Source organism: Equus caballus, chromosome 11, assembly GCF_041296265.1.
Source record: "Equus caballus isolate H_3958 breed thoroughbred chromosome 11, TB-T2T, whole genome shotgun sequence".
NCBI lineage: Eukaryota > Metazoa > Chordata > Mammalia > Perissodactyla > Equidae > Equus > Equus caballus.
Window position 1 is genome coordinate 48590662 of NC_091694.1, and position 15493 is coordinate 48606154.

Consider the following 15493-nt stretch of genomic DNA (forward strand, 5'->3'; position numbering starts at 1 on the left):
TCTAAGATTCTCTGGTTTAGACTATAAACCAATCAAGTATAAGAAGCACCTGGCACTAAACCCCCAGGGTGCAGCTCTACTGATGAGCAGGGGTTCATTCACTCATTCAACAAACACCAGAACCCCTTTGCGTGCCAGGCCCCGTGCTGAGCTTTGGGACTCAATGGTAAATAAATAGAATGGTCCCTGCCTGGTGAAGCCCCCACCTGGTCCCTGCCTTTTCCATCAGCCCCCTCATAGGACCATGGTTTTCAGCCTGACATTTTGGGCACCTGTTTGAAAACCAAAAGCCTCAGAATGGGAGCTGAAGTCTTATTTTAAAAACAGCTGCATTTTCAGTTTAAACTAGAGTCTGATGTTTCTAGGACTGGAGCAGTGTCTCATCTACACCATGTCCCCAGACGGAGCACAGAGCCAGCCACCCAGCAGATGCTTGGTAAGTGTTACTTGAATGTAACTGAATTCCCAGAGGTGGCTGGCTAGCTGGTCACCCAAGGTCTGTGCTTCCCTTCCCTAGTGTAGCATTGTTGCCAGAGGTGACTGCCCAGCCAGGGACTACGTTTCCAGCTAGGTAGGGAGACATGAATGTACATGGAGAAGGGCCGTGTGACACTGCGGGGTGAAGGAGCTTAAGAAGCAGGTGTTCCTTTATCCTCTCCTTATCCTCTTGCCGGATGGATGCAGGAGACAAACTATCGCCCATAGGCCAAATCTGCTCTGCTGTGTGTTTTTATAAAGTTTCATTGGAACCCAGCCATTCCCATTTGCTGCTTGCTTTGGTAAATAAAGTTTTATTGGAACACGGCCCTGCCCGTTTGTTTACTGTATAGTCTACGCCTGGTTTCTCCTTACGATGGCAGAGTTAAGGAGTTGTGACAGATATAGTCCGGCCCACAAAGCCTAAAATATTTACTATCTGGTCTTTTACAGAGAAAGTTTGCCAGTCCCTGCCCTAGAGGATGGCGGGGACACAAGATTGAAGGAACTGGGACCCCTGAATCTTTATGTGGACGAAATTGGTCTGCCAGCCAGGAACAGCCACTCACCTTGGACTCTTTTGTGAGTGAGAGGTAATCCTTCATCGTGTTAAGAGCTTGTATTTTGGGTTACCCTGCCTGTACCATGCGATGCACAGCCTACGCTGGGGCTCTGCACTGCTGAGTAATGGGTTGGCAACTGCTTCCAGACTTTTTGGTGAGTTTGTGCTTGAATCCGTGCAGAACTGATTCCCTAAGGTCATTGGCACAACCAGAGGATGCGGTGGCTTTAGGTGGCAAAGGACAGAGACAAACCTGACTTTCCTCAAGTATCATGGGGAGGGTCATTGAAAGGATGCAGGAGGGCGTAGGAGAGACGTGGGTCTCACAGCAACCCAGGGATGGACAAGACAGGCAGGAGAGGGAGATCTCATGGGATGGGGAACTGGACCCAGGGCAGTGTGGCGAGGTGGGCGAGAACATGGACTCCCGATTCAGACCACCTTGGTTTGAACCCCGATTTATCATTTACTAGCTGGGTGAACTTGGGCAAGCTCCTTCATCTCTCTGAGCCTGTATCCTCATCTCTGAAATGGGGGCAGTGACAGACCTAACTTCAGTGAGGATTATACGGCCTCTGCTGCTCAAGTGCTCAGCACGGTGATTGACAGCGCGTTAGGATGCAGAGCTGGAGGGGTCCTTGAGAGCATCCTGTCAACTCCTAGGTGTACGGAAGGGAACACTGAGGACCAGGCACACACCACGGACTCTACACCAGCCAGTGGGGCCGCTGCTGCTCCAGAGGCCCAAGGCAGACCCATCCTTGACTCTTTCTTCTTCCCCTGCTGAATCCAGTCACGTCAAGTCTTGTCCATTTTGCCTCCCAAATATCTCCTAGATCTGTCCATTTCTCTCCGCCTCCACCACCTCCCCCCATCCTAGCTGCCATCTCTTCCCGTCTGGACTTGACGCAAACCCTCCTGCCTGTCCTCACGGCATCCTGGGGCCTCCTCAAATCTCTTCTCTTCACAAAAGCCAGGGTGCTGTGTTTTCTAGAGGCAGACTGTTCGCAGTGCTGCCGCCTTACAGCCCTTCTGACAAAGCTTCCTTCCACAGCCACGGGTTCTGCCTTCCTCTCTGACTTATCTCATGCCTGCCTCGTCTTGCTCTCTGCCTCCCCCTCGAGAGAATGCCCTTGGTTCCCTGTGATGGCCGAGACTCCTCCCGTACTCCCCCAGGGCTTTTGTGCACGCTGTTCCTTTCACCTGGAGACAAGGGGGGGTGGACATTTCAGACTCATTGGCTGTGGGCAGCGTAACTTTTAAGGCGAGGTGGCTGCTGCTTGGCAGAGGGGACTTCCCTAGGGCAAACTTTTTCTGTAAAGGGCCAGATAGTATCTATTTTATGCTTTGTGGGCCGTGAGGTCTCTGTTGCAATTACTCCACTCTGCTGACCTGCTGCAAACGCAGCCGCAGGCAAGATGGAAATGAATGGGCGTGGCTGTGTTCCAATAAAACTTTATTCACAAAAACAGGCGGCTCTGGAGAATGGGGTGCTGTGAGCCACTAGCAGCTGATATTCACAGCTCTGGCTTTAAAGGGGATCTGGGAAGGCAGAGACAGCATCCGTGTCTTCATCAACTAGATATGAGAACCTCCCTTACTAGATTCTGGAAAGCCTGAGGTTTGGACCGGGTCCTGCCGGCTGGATGGGTCACTCGGCCATGTGTGCTTGGGGGATCTCGTGTTTCCCTCTGGGTGACAGGTGTATGGTAAGGTGGACTGAGATGTGGGGCACACTGCTTCCCAGGGCCGCCTTCAGCATCCTGAACTGGAAAATGAGGGGCAGACGGAGGAATCTGAGTACCCCCGGCTCTGACACCCCAGGCACCGCGGGTGGGGCGAGGAAGGGAGAGAAGCTGCTCCGCGGGTGCTGGGAAGAAGGTGGCAGAGAGGTACCGCTGGCTTTGGCCATCCCTTTCCAAGGCGGCCGGGTCCCCTCCCGTCTGCTCCTCTCAGAGTTATCCGTGCCTGGAGACAATTTGTTGTCAAAATGACATAGTTCACTTTGGGCATATTGAAGAAAAAAAACCCCTGTTTCCTAGTGTCTAAATCTCATTAAAAAAGCAATTTTGCAATCAATTACAATGCAATTTAGCCACTAACGATTTAATTATATATATAAAAAAAGACGAAGATCAAGCAGAAGCGAGTTTGTTCTTCCCGTGCTCATATTTCTGAGCCAGACCGAGAGAGCCTGTCTTCCGAGGACTGTTTGGAGCAAAGTGAGTGGCCGGCTTGGCCCAATTACGTTCCCAGTTAAACTTCCCAAGTCAATATATTATATTCGCCCGAGGAGGTGGTGTTGTTGGGAGTACACTGGAGTGGGAGAGGATTCATTTTCCTGCAAGAGCTTGGGCCTTTCTCATTCTGTCATGCGCTATAAAAATTGTATCATTCCATGTGGCTTTTATTAAAGGAACGTTATTTCTGTAAATTATCTTTTAATGCTGTGGAAGAGTTTGCCTTCTGGAATCATCTCAGCAAAAGAATTGGGGGATGAGATGGAGGTTTGAGTTTGCAGAGCACTGGGAAGTCAAGACTTGGAGAGAGAAATGGAGAATAGGCTGAACAGGGCGGGCCTGCCGTCCCCACAGAGAGAGCTTGCGGGGGGCGGGGGTGGGGGTGGGGGGGTGGGGACCACCGACGCAGCATCCGTGCATTCCTTATCGGGAGGAAGAGGGGACAGGCTCCTCTCAGGGGCTCCGCCTACTGTTGCTTCTTTCTTGGCTCCCGTCGCTGGCAAAGGGCGCAGTGGAGTCTGAGGCACAGACACTGGCCCTGTCTTGAGTCCCTTTCCATTGCCTTCTCTTCAGGCCCCTTCTGCCTCACCGTCCTCCAGCTCCTCTTCTCTGCTCTCCAGCCCACATTCGACTCCCCACTCTTCTCCTGGCGGACAATTTCCATTCCACACATCACAGCCCTGAGAACCACACCCTCTGTCTTTCTGTCCCGGTTGGCTCCCTTCTCACCAGGGGAGGAGTACTGGATGCAGAGAGCTCCAATGCCTGGGGCTCTGTAAATATTGCAGGGAGGCTTATTTTTGCTATTCTCTTGTTAGGAGGCATGAGGGTCAGGAGTATGTCTGTTGAGGGTCTTTTTGGGCATCAAGTGGCAGAATGGCTACGGCAGGTGCACAGGCTGCAGAATATAAATCACTAATGTCAATACTTTTGTTTTAAAGAATGTTTACATCAGTATTGCACATGGACTGGAAGATGCATTAAAGTCATGAAGGGAAATGATGCTTTCTGCCCTCGGCGCATCCGTGACATGGTTAGAGCCAGATGCCCACAAAGCTTCAGCTGTGGTTATGTTCCCAGAGATCTTTACACTTCCCATGAAGAAATTCTGTTCCTTTCCCTCAAGTTGAGTCTCAGCTGTGGCCCCAGTGTGAGCCCTGATTCTGGCTGCAGGCCGAGGACTGATCCCGGGTATGGGCTGAGTTCTGACTCCATTCCCAGACGGAACTCTGGCCCTGGCCCAAGACTGAGGTCCAAACGCCAGCCCTGGACTGGACTTGGATCTTTGCATGGTCGGAGCCATGAGCCAGCTGCAGCCAAGCCCAGCCCCTCCATCTCACAGGCACATGCCATTGTCACAGGGAAGCCCCCAGAAGAGCACAGCCTTCCTCTCACGGGGACATGACTTACATCCAAGTCCTGCACCCGTGGGAGGCTTGAAGCCTCCCACAGATGCAGGAAAGAGGGCCGAGGCTCCCCAAATCGTCAGTGCTGCTGCTGAGAATGTGTGGGAGGAGGCTGGGGAGGAGGGAGAAAGAGAGCATTTCACCCAAACACCAGCTGGGCCTGCACCTGATCAGCAACGGTGCCCTTTGGAGATGCCACAGCCTCCTCTGACATCCCCCCTGCTATGGACTGAATGCTTTGCCTGACCCCTGCTTCGTATGTTGAAGCCCTGATCCCCAGTGCGATGGTGTTTGGAGGTGGGGCCTTGGGAAGGAATTCAAGTTAGATGAGGTCATGAGGGTGGGGCCCTCATGGTGGGATTGATGCCCTTAAAAAAAATGAGGAGGAGACACAGATCTCTCTCTCTCCCTCAACCACACGAGGATATAGCAAGAACATGGCCATCTGCGAGCCAGGAGGAGGGCTCTCACCAGACACCCACTCTGCTGGCACCTTGATCTTGAACTTCCAGCCTCCAGAACTGTGAGAAACACATGCTCGTTGTTTAAGCCACCCGGTCTCTACAGTATTTTATTCCAGCAGGGCTGAAGGACTAAGACCCCGCTCCTCCACCCCTTCTCGGTTGTGCAGGCTCTTCATTTGACCCAGCTCATCAGACACTACCTCTGGGAAGCCATAAGAAAGATGATGATGATGGTGAGGATGCTGAGCATGGCTAGTACATACACGGTGCTTATGATGGGCCGGGCACGGTGTTTGTGTTTTGTCCATCTCATTTTGTAGAACCCTCACCAACAACCCTGGAAGGTCGATATTCTTGTTTGTCCACTTTACAGAGGGTCAGTGACTTATGAGGGCCTAGGAAAGACTCAAACAGAGACCTTTCTGAGTTCATAGAGGATGCTTTTAACCCCCGTGTAGCTTCCCAAGGATGGCGTTAAGCAGAGAAACGACATCGTCCTATTTGCACTTCGGGCAGATCATTCGGGTTGCTGGGTCCTGTGTCGGGTGGATTGGAGAGGGAGAGAGTGGAGGCCTGGAGGCGGGGTGCAGGGTGGGGAGGCCGCTGCCGAGTCCAGCACTCTGTAGACGCAGCAGTGACTCCTCCACAGGGAGAAGCCAAGGGGCCAGCACCCCTGCACCCAGCTTGTCCCAGGACGTGGCAGCTTCAAGTGGAAAGGCTGTGAGACCCAAGAGGTGGCCACAGCTTTGAGGCCTGGGGGTTGGACCTCAGCCCAGCTCCTTCCACCCAGCCAGGGTGCGTCCCCATCTGCTTGGCCAGCCTTGACCACACTGTTTCTGCTTTATCTAATTCCCAATGAGCCCGGCTCTGGGCCACGCTGCACAGACAGAACACATAATTATGTATTGATTTCCTTCCAAAGATGCATGGCCTTGAGTTAACATGGCATTTTTGTGGCCCTGCATAAACACAATCAGAGAGTAACAGGGTTCGATTTTGGGGGAAGTCAGAGGAGCCTGACTCCTGGGTGAGGAGAGGATGGCCTGTCATGACACAGGAGTGAGAAGTGCCATCAACTGGGCTTTGTGGCCAGGGGAGGGAGCACACTATGGCTTCTCAGGGATTCAGATGCTGCTGGAGGCTGGCTGGGTGGGTTGGCCACTGCGGACGAAACAGAAACTTGCTCTCAACCTCCCTCATTGGTAAAGGGAGTCCAAATTCTGTGCGTCGATTTGTCCATCTCTCTCCCTCCTCCATCAGTGCAATTTTCTACGAATTCCCCCAGGTGATTAAGTTTCACAGTGTTTTGCCAGATGGCGTATTTCCCCACTTTCCCGGTCCTCCCGGGACTGTCTGAAATACAGGCCAAGCACTCTTACCTCAAAATTTCATTAAGGAGTTTAATTAACAGAAATGACTCTGAAAGCCATAGATCACATCCAAGTGTGTGTGCCACATGCAGACGCAGACAGGCTCTCAGCTGGCTCCCTTTGGCTCTGACACCCAGTCACGTCATCCTCAGCCATCAAATCAAGCCGTGACCTTCCCTCCTCCCTCAAGAAAAACTTTGGAGCAGGGTGCAGCCTTAAAAACTAAGCCTGGAGGGATTTCCCTCCCCCAGGACCCCTCCCTGGAGGCACTGAGTTTGTTCCTCCTTAAGTCCAACAAAAGGGAATTCCACAAGGGTCAGCTCCGATGTTGGGGGCCGGGCAGACAACTGCCAGTCTGCCACCGTCATGCCCTCGGGACAGAGCCTGTGAGCCACAGGGTATGAGGGGCTGCCGCCTGCCCTCTCCCTAAGGGGCTGCATTGCTGTCTTTCCTGATTCTGACATGAGTGGAGAACACAGAGCCACTCACTCCACGATCTGCTGGAAGTCGGATCTGCTTCTTTCACCACCCTCTCCTGGGCACCTCTTCTGTGTTTCTTCCTTTGCTCTCCAGAACCTTCATGGCGGTTCTCTTGGGTGGTGTGTTGTCTCTGACGATGCACCAAGGGCCTTTCCATAGCATGAGTTTCTGGCCCAGAGCCCTGTAGAAATAGCCCCCAAACTGATGGTTCTCAACCGGGGCACCTCAAACTCCAGAGTGTGGTTCTGGTTGGACCAAAGATGGAGGGGGTGCCTAGTTGTCCCGCAATGTTTTCAACAAACTATCCCTTACCCCCTGGACTTTGTCCAGCCAGACGTTCTTGTAGGTGCCCAACTTGCTCACAAGTACTTGACCCTGGAACACGAGTCCTTTTTGGCTCATCATCACATAGTCCAGGAATACAACTATGGTGTAAATAAAGGGAGTTTTGCCTTTTGTTTGGTTCTGAACATTACCTACAGTTGGTCACCATTTTGGAAATCATTACTGATAGGAATGGTGCTTGTAATATCTGATATATAACCAATATAACACTCCTGGGTCACTCTGCGTGCGTAGATCTGCATTTAATATAGGAAGCTGATTACTTCATTACGTCTTCAGTGCAATTATGCCCAGACATTTACATGTTGAAATATAGATTGTTTTATTATAATTTATTTTCCTTGCCTACCTCCCCTATATTATGGTTAGTGAATTATTTTGAGTTTAAAAAAATTTGAGTTTAGGTTGGTTCTTTTTTCTATGCTTTCATTTTGAGGATAGTAAAGGGTACTATGATAGATTGTTTAGTGGCCACAAAATCCTGCCATCTAAGTATGCACGTCCCTTTGCAAATGTGACTTTGCCACTCCTCCATTCACAGGTGAAGTCTATCTCTCCACCACCTGGAATCTGGGCTGGCCTTGTGACTTGCTTTGACCAACAGATTATGGCAGAAGGGACACTATATAACTTGCAAGGCTAGACCTTAAGATCCCTTGCAGCTTCTTCACCCTCTTGGAATTCCATCCTGAGACCACCAGGCCAGGAAGCTGGTCTACCCTACAGGAGGATGGAGGTGAACGGAGGCGCCCTAGCTGACAGCCAGACCAGCTGCCAGACATGTGAGCAAATCCATCTTGGACCTTCCAGCCTGGTCAACTTTTAAGCTTAAGCAAGTGCTTAATAAATAAGCCCAGTAGAGGACCATTCCAGCCAACCCATAGAAACATGAGAAATAATAAATTGTGATTTAAGCCACCAAGTTTTGGGGTAGTTTGTTATGTACCAATAATTAACCGATACAGGGATGTTACAAAATATTTGTTTTTTAAAAGAAGGATTGAGAACCACTGGCCCAATCAAACCAACATGTATTGAGCACCTGCTGTATGCTAGAGTGTCATCATTCATGTTTCTGAGGAAGAGACTGGCGAGTGTGGTTTATAAAGTTTGTGCCTGAGGGAAGAAGATGGGGACCCTGTTGCCAGAACTAAACCTCATGGTGAGGACTGGGTTTTGGGATAAGGCAGAAGCTGTTCACTGGGACACTCGATCAAGGCTTTGGTAACAGACCGAGGACTCAGAGCTGAGTCACAGGGTGGGACTGGACCACCTTTCATCTTACCTGACTCAAGTCAGGAGGCACATCAGAGTCTGGCGGCCTTCAGTTGACGGGGTGAGGGGAAGAGGCAGATTTCATTCTTTGGAGGACCAAAGCCCTGACAAATTTCCAACTTTCTTTATGAAATTTATAGTAAAGTGAGACTAGACCCTACGACAAGTGTAAACAAATCCAGTAAAGTTTTGATTTTTCCCATAATCAACTTTATTCTCTTTGAAAACAAATATAAGAAACATGAATTGTAAAATAAAAAATACTTTGAGATTGCTTCCAGTTCTGATCATTGTGGAATGGTTTATATCAGAATATCTTTCCTAGAGACAATAATTGTGAACCCTGGGCAATCGTGAAAGGTAACTATTTGAAGACACAGTAGAGTGCCCCCAAATGGACAGATGATGGAGGACATTCCACTGTTGAAAGAAAGGAGCTGCACTGGCTGAGATGTGCATTTCTCTGGCTTTCCCCAGTGGCAGATGGGTGGCTGGGACTTAGGGAGAGGGCCTCAGTTGTTGGCTTAGAGTTCAGGGCTTCCAGAGTGGATAGAGGATGAAGGTATGAAGGCTGAGAGGGAAAAGTGCATAGAGGGGCCCCTGAATCTGCATGTACTCCTCTCAAATCCTCAGCTGATCTCTGAATGCACATGTGTGGAGGACACATCAGGGAGCCCCTCAAAAAGTACTAAGGCTAAAGGAGCTGGACCAAGACTTCAGGGGAGACAGAGTTTGGAGTTTGAATCCTATCAGGTTAGAGGCTGGGTGGACCCTTGGGCTTTCCATTGGAATCCAAGAAGGGCCACACCAGGGAGGGGAGATTATGTCCCAGGACTAGGGATTTGCTCTCAGACTAAGGACCTAACTGAAAAATATCTGCTCTAATAACGTGTGAAACCAAGGCTCTAAGAGCTCAAGGTGATTGGCTAGTAAGCAACACTCATCACAGAAAAAAAAATACAGAATCCAGTTTATTCCATGTACTGTACACAATGACCAGTAGACAATTAAAACTTGCTAGACACAAAGAAACAAGAACATGTGATCAACAGTCAAAATTAAAAATAGACCATAGAAACAGACTTCAAAATGACCCAGATATTGGAAGTAGCTGACAGCTCTTTAAAAAGAAGCTATTAAAATATACAAAGTCTTGATCATAATGATGGGCAGATGAGAGAAAGATAAAAATGAGAACCAAATGGAAATTTCAGAATTGAAAACTAAAATATATGAAGAGAAAAATTTACTAGTGGGCTTAATAGCAAACTGGAGATGGCAGGTGAAACTGAAGATAGCTCAAAAGAAATCATCCAATCTGAAGAACAGGGAAAAAAAGACGAATTGAAATAAAATTGAACATGGTCTCAGTGACCTGCAAGACAATATCAAGGGGTCTGTCATGTATGTAATTCGAGTGCTAGAAGGAGAAGAGAGAGAGAGGATTGGGCAGAAAAAATATATGTGGAAAAAACAACATCCTAGATTTCCTCAAATTTTGTGAAAACATACACTTACGGATCCAAGAAACTCAGCAAATCCCACAGCTGGATAAATATAAAGAAAATTGCACCTAGGCACATTATCATCAAACTACTGAAAATGAAAGAATGGGAAAAACTTGAGCACAGAGACAAAAACACTTTACATACCGGGAACAATGATACAAATGAGAGCTGACTTTTCATCAAAAACGATGATGATCGTGTGACAATGGAACGGCGTCTTCAATGCGCTGAAAGAAAAAACTAGTCAACTCAAAATTCTATGTCCAGCAAAAACCATCTTTTTCATATAAAAAAAGAAGGCAATATAAAGACATTTTCAGTTAAACAAAAGCTGAGAGAACCCACACTTCACAAAATCCTAAAGGAAGTTCTTCACAACGAAGGAAAATGGCACCAGTTGGAAACTCAGATAGAAAGAAAAGATGAACAGCACCAATAATGGTGAAATGTGGGTAAATATAAAAAGCGAGGGGCTGGCCCTGTGGCTGAACGGTTGGGTTCGCGCGCTCCGCTGCAGGCGGCCCAGTGTTTCGTTGGTTCGAATCCTGGGCGCGGGCATGGCACTGCTTGTCAAACCACGCTGAGGCAGCGTCCCACATGCCACAACTAGAAGGACCCACAACAAAGAATATACAACTATGTACCGGGGGGCTTTGGGGAGAAAAAGGAAAAAATAAAATCTTAAAAAAAATATATAAAAAGCGATATTTTTCTTCTTTTGTTGTTTTTAGAAGACAAATGACTGCTTCTAGGAAAAAGCATAGCATTATATAGTAAGGTTTATAATGTATGAAAATGGAAACTATATGACAAGAACAGCACAGAGGATGGGGTGGGTAAATGTAATTCTACTGTTTCAGGTTCTTGAATTAAAAACAATACTGCAGGTACCCCAGGTGTGCCGGTGTCCCAGGTGCGCCCTTAGTCTGAGTGATGGGGACCAGCACAGGGTGGGTAGCCCCAGCTGTGGGTGGAGGGGGAGGAGAGGGCAGGCGGCCAGGAAGCCCCTACAGCAGAAGTTCTGCTTGGGACCGAGGTTGTCCTTGGACTTAGGGTAGACTTTGGGGATGACTTAGTCTAAAAGGCTCGGGGCAGGAGCCAGATGGAGAGACGCTGAAGCTCTTAACTTTGGGAACTGGAGAGAAACCTTGAAACGATCATCTCCTCCCCTCCTTGCATCTTACAGATGATGAAACTGAGGCCCAGAAAGGTGAACCCCCTCTTGGAAGGACTGGCTAGTGAGTGACTGTATTCAGGATTTGAGCCCACGTCTGCAGGTCCAGCAGTGCTCTCTTCCCCACGTCTGCTCCCCTAAGCTCCTTTGGGTCCCCTGGGAGGGTTGACTCCCCAGGCACTTTAGGATCATCTATGGATCCTCAAAAGAGGGACTACAGGACCCTTAATCTCTTGTTGCCCCAGAGAGCAAATAATGTGTTTCCATTTATTGGAGGAAAGCAACCCCAGGACTCCTGATAGAACTAAGAACCCAGCACAAAGCCTTTATCTTGTTTCCATCAGCATAACCTGCCTGGAGCATGAAATCCCGCGTCTCCCTGGCACCTTATCACTAATGGGATCAGTCATCTCTGCGGGTGTGGGGGCTGTGCGTGCACACTCTGCATGGCTGGGAAGATGCTGTGACTGCCCATCCTGCCTGCGGAGGAGAAGCTGCCTGTTCAAGAGGGGAAAACCCTCAGGGTCATTTCATCCCGATACAGGCACCCTCCCAGCTGCTCCACTGCCGGGAGGCAATGGAGGACCGGGGGCCCTCAGGCTGGGCCCCCCTGACCCCTCACCTGCAGCCTTAGTCAGGGGCTGTGGCTGTCACGGCAAGAGCTCTGACGGGGAAGGTGGTAGAGTCAGAGCCATTTAGAGGTTCCACGGGGCTTTCACCTCCTACTTCTAGAAGCTTCTCCATCATATCTAACACACATCTCCTATGAAATATGGACTTTTTTCTTACTATAAACAAATTGAAAGGACATTTATAATTTTGCTTTCAAAATCATTTGGGCACAAGTAACTAACTTAATTTGGTGTTGGCCAGGCTTTCCCAGACATCCTCTGGAAGACGCGGGAATTCTTGCAAGGTGACAAAAGCTGATGTATACATTGTTTTCAAATGTAAGGAAATATTTTCCACATTCAAAATTTAGTTGTTAGCGAGGCCAAGCTCCGTATTCTGTTTGGTAACTTTAATTCAGCATTTTATGAAATTTGATTTTGCAATTTTCTTTTCATGTTTTGGAACGGATAATAGGCCTTAAATATTTTCACAGGCTCTAGTCTCTCCCCCTGTCACACCTACTGGATAAAATGACCTCATATGCATGCAGAAGCCAGGCCACCTGGGGCTCCCGTCTCAGTTCTGCCGTTTATCAGCTGTGTCACCTCCAGCAGGGGCCTGGCCCCTTCTGAGCCTTCATTTCCTCAGCGGGACAGTGAGGAGTGGAATGACACAGACTCGATCCTCCATCCCAAGATGCCCTTCTGGGATCAGGCTGGGTGGCAGGTCTAGCCAATCCAGAATAGTCTAGATCTTGGGCATACAGTAGCTGGTGGCTGGATTCCCCCTACTTGGCAGGGGAAGGGTTAACCAGGTGGGAATCCAAGCCCAGAGCTGGGGCCTCTGTTGCCTGGGCAACAGGTGCCTCCTCGTGCCAGTGACTCAGATGGGTGTGGGCTTTGAGTGGGCTCCGGGCCGCTCTCCATTTCCTGCCCATGATGTTAGCTCTTGTTTCCCGGCTGTGGCCTGAGTCACACTGGAACTTCTCCCACCTCCTCCGTTGCAGGGGGCTGCTTCCACCGGTCTTTGGGCCTGCGCCCTAGGCAGTGACCCGCCCCTACCCCTGGGTGCTGGGACTGTGTGGGAGGGGGCTGTGCAAGCGGCCCAGTGCTGTGGGTGCAGCAGCTCCACGGATGAAGGATGGGAGCAGCGTCAGGGGCTGCCAGAGCCAGAGCTTCCCTCAAACCCTTCCAGGCTTCTTAGGGTCTGCAGGATACAGGCCCCACGCTCAGCCCCTCATCACAGTGCCCACCAGTTCTCCGACATCCACCGTCCTGTTTCCATGCTTTGGTTTATACCATTCCCTCCTGCCTTCTTCTGGGGTCGGGCTTTTGAACATGCCCCTCCTCTGGGAAGCTTCCTCTCTCTCTTTGCCCCACAGCGCCAAGCTCAGCCCTCGGTCCAGGCCTTACCTCCTGTCTTGTCCTAAACCTTGGCCAGCTTGCCTTACCTGTCTCCGGAGGGGTCTCTAGGAACCCTTTGGGTTTCAGACAGCGGGGCACATTGCTGTTGTCAACGAACAAGAGGCATAAACTGCAAGAGAAGCAAAAAGTTTATTTGGGGGTTCCAAGGATTGCAATTTGGGGAGCCCAGATTTGGGTACCAACCAAAATAGTGTTCTGCTAGGGAGTAAAAGTCAGGGGCTTTTAAAGGCAAAGAAGGGAGGTTGTATTACAAAGAATTTTAATTGGAGCTGGAGGCAGAGAGCTGGTCTTGGCTAAATATTGACTGACTATTGATTGTACTTCAGAAAGTCCACTATCCTGTTTTTGTGATCAGGATGTACATTCTCCTGCTGACTTCTCAAACAGCTGCTTGCAAAACAATTGCCGTTTTGGTCCAGTCCAAAGTTCAAGACAGCAAAGCAGTTTCTCTGGAAAGGCGGCTCAGACTCCATTTTAAAACGGCCCCACTAATGTCAATTTTGACACTGTTCACCAAAACTAATTTCCTCTTCTTCCTGGCCACACAGCTGGACTGCATTTCCCAGCTTCCCTTGAGGTTGGCTGGCCCTTATGATTGATTGTGCTAACTGCTGGAAAGTGAACGGCAGTTATGTGTGCACTTTCTGGACTAAGACTTTCTTCTTCTTCTTTTTTTAAATCAATGTTATTAAAGTATAATTTACATACAATAAAATGCACCCTTTAAAAGTGTACAGTCTGATGTACGTCTCCACTACCAGACTGTGTATACCACCAACCATCACAATCGAGTTACAGAAGACTGCCGCCTGCCAAAGGATTTTCCCATGCTCCTTTGCAGCAAACCCCTCCCACCTGCAGGCAACCACTGATTTGCTTTCTGTTATCATAGATTGGTTTTGCATATTCTAAGATTTCACGTAAACAGAATCATACAACATGAAGTCATCTGGGCTGGCTACTTTGGCTGAATCTAATTTTCTGAAATCGATCCATGTTGTGTTTATCAGTAGTTTGTTCCTTTTATGCTGAGTGGGGTTCCATTGTATGAATTTGCCACAACTCGTTCACCCATTCGTTTGCTGGTGGACGTATGGTTTGTCGGTAGCTTAGGGCTATTATGGCTAAGGCTGCCGTGCATATTTGTGTCCAGTCTCCAGGTGAACACACATTTCCTACTCTCTTGGTTATACGCCGAGTAGTGGAGTTGCTGAGTCATAGAAGTGTATGTTTAACTACAAGAAATTGCCAAACTGTTTTCCACAGTGGTTCCAGCACTCTGCCTTCAGCAGTACATGAGAGTTCCCGTTATTCCACACCCTCACCGACAGTTGATGCTCTCAGTCTGCTTCATTGCAAACATTCTGGCGGGTGTGTCACGGCATCTCATTGTAGTTTTAATTTGCATTCCCTCCACGGCTATTGATATCCAGCGTCCTTTGATGGACTTCTTGGCCGTTTGTGTGGTCATCAGCTTTGGGGATTGAGTTAAAAACTTTGCCCATTTAAAAAATTTATTGTTTTCTTATTATTGAGTACTAAAAGTTTTTTTTATATGCTCTGGATGCAAAGGTGTTGTCAGATATATCGATTACAAAGATGATCTCTTTGTGGCTTGTCTTTTCATTTTTTTAACGGTGTCTTTTGAAAAGGAGACTTTTTAAAATTCTGAAGCGTCCAGTTATTTGGTTTGTCAATTGTTTCTTTGATGGTTTGCTCTTTTTGTGTCCCATGGAAGAGATCTTTGCCCAAAGTCACTGGCCAAAAACGTTTGTGTCCCTCCTGCTTCCTTCTTCCTCTTCTGCTGGCTGGAAGCCGATGACAACAGGACCCGAGGGGATACAGAAGCCACAAGATGAAAGGAGTCTGAGATCCAGTCACTGCATGAAGGAGAGTCACCAACCAGGGCCACCTTCCTCCGACTGGGAGCGGGAGGCAGCAATAAATGCCTACTGCGTTTGCACCATGAACACTGTGCAGGTCTATCTGTTGTGGTGCTCAGCCGCCTGGAACTTCTATTTCTCCAGCTGCGCGTTACCGTGCGTGGCCCAGTCATCTCCAGTGAAGGTACTGCCAATGACTGAGGGGCCACCACCCTTCAACACGCCTCTCTGTTCCTAAACGTCCTCGTTTACCTTCTCCAAACAGGCCCGACA

At 49.0% G+C, this 15493-nt stretch overlaps 1 long non-coding RNA gene across 1 annotated transcript; it reads left to right on the plus strand.

Annotated features, from left to right (window-relative positions):
- The first annotated feature begins 362 nt into the window (after positions 1-362).
- Positions 363-8266, plus strand: LOC138916184 (uncharacterized). The gene is made up of 3 exons (XR_011423073.1): positions 363-436; positions 931-1070; positions 7886-8266. It is a non-coding gene; the product is annotated as an uncharacterized lncRNA (long non-coding RNA).
- The last annotated feature ends 7227 nt before the right edge of the window (positions 8267-15493 follow it).